Source organism: Saccopteryx bilineata, chromosome X (assembly GCF_036850765.1).
Source record: "Saccopteryx bilineata isolate mSacBil1 chromosome X, mSacBil1_pri_phased_curated, whole genome shotgun sequence".
Classification (NCBI taxonomy): Eukaryota; Metazoa; Chordata; class Mammalia; order Chiroptera; family Emballonuridae; genus Saccopteryx; species Saccopteryx bilineata.
In genome coordinates this window covers 12,335,169-12,335,801 of record NC_089502.1, presented here as the reverse complement: position 1 = coordinate 12,335,801, position 633 = coordinate 12,335,169, and the positions used below count along the sequence as shown (strand labels likewise).

The window sequence follows — 633 nt, the reverse complement described above, 5'->3', positions numbered from 1 at the left end:
GGGATCCACCTGGCACGCCCACCATGGGGCGACGTGATGCTCTGCCCATCCTGGGCGTCGCCATGTTGCAACCAGAGCCACTCTAGCGCCTGGGGCAGAGGCCACAGAGCCATCCCCAGCCCCCGGGCCATCCCCGCTCCAATGGAGCCTCGGATGCGGGAGGGGAAGAGAGAGACAGAGAGGAAAGCGCGGCGGAGGGGTGGAGAAGCAAATGGGCGCCTCTCCTATGTGCCCTGGCCGGGAATCGAACCCGGGTCCTCCGCACGCTAGGCGGATGCTCTACCACTGAGCCAACCGGCCAGGGCCTTTTATGTTATTTTTATCACAGATTATCTTAGATTTTATTGTGACCTTGTTGCAGCTTTTACTTGTATTTTGATTTGTTTTGTTCTTTATATCTGGATGAATAACCCCCTTATGCATACCCTGCAGTGTGGGCTTTCTGTTGATAAATTCCCTCAGCTTCTGCATGTCTGTAAATGTTTTTATTTCTCCTTCATATTTGAAGAATAACTTTAATGGATATAGTATTCTTGGCTGGTAATTAATCTTTTTCAGTACTTTGAACATTTGGGTCCACTCTCTTCTGGCTTGTAGAGTTTCTGCTGAGATTTCTGATGATAACCTAATGGA

General features: G+C 49.8%; 1 non-coding gene across 1 annotated transcript; it reads right to left on the bottom strand.

Moving 5' to 3' along the window:
• Positions 1-229: 229 nt before the first annotated feature.
• TRNAA-AGC (transfer RNA alanine (anticodon AGC)) lies at positions 230-305 on the bottom strand. Its single transcript has one exon. It is a non-coding gene; the product is annotated as a tRNA-Ala (tRNA).
• Between the last annotated feature and the right edge of the window lie 328 nt (positions 306-633).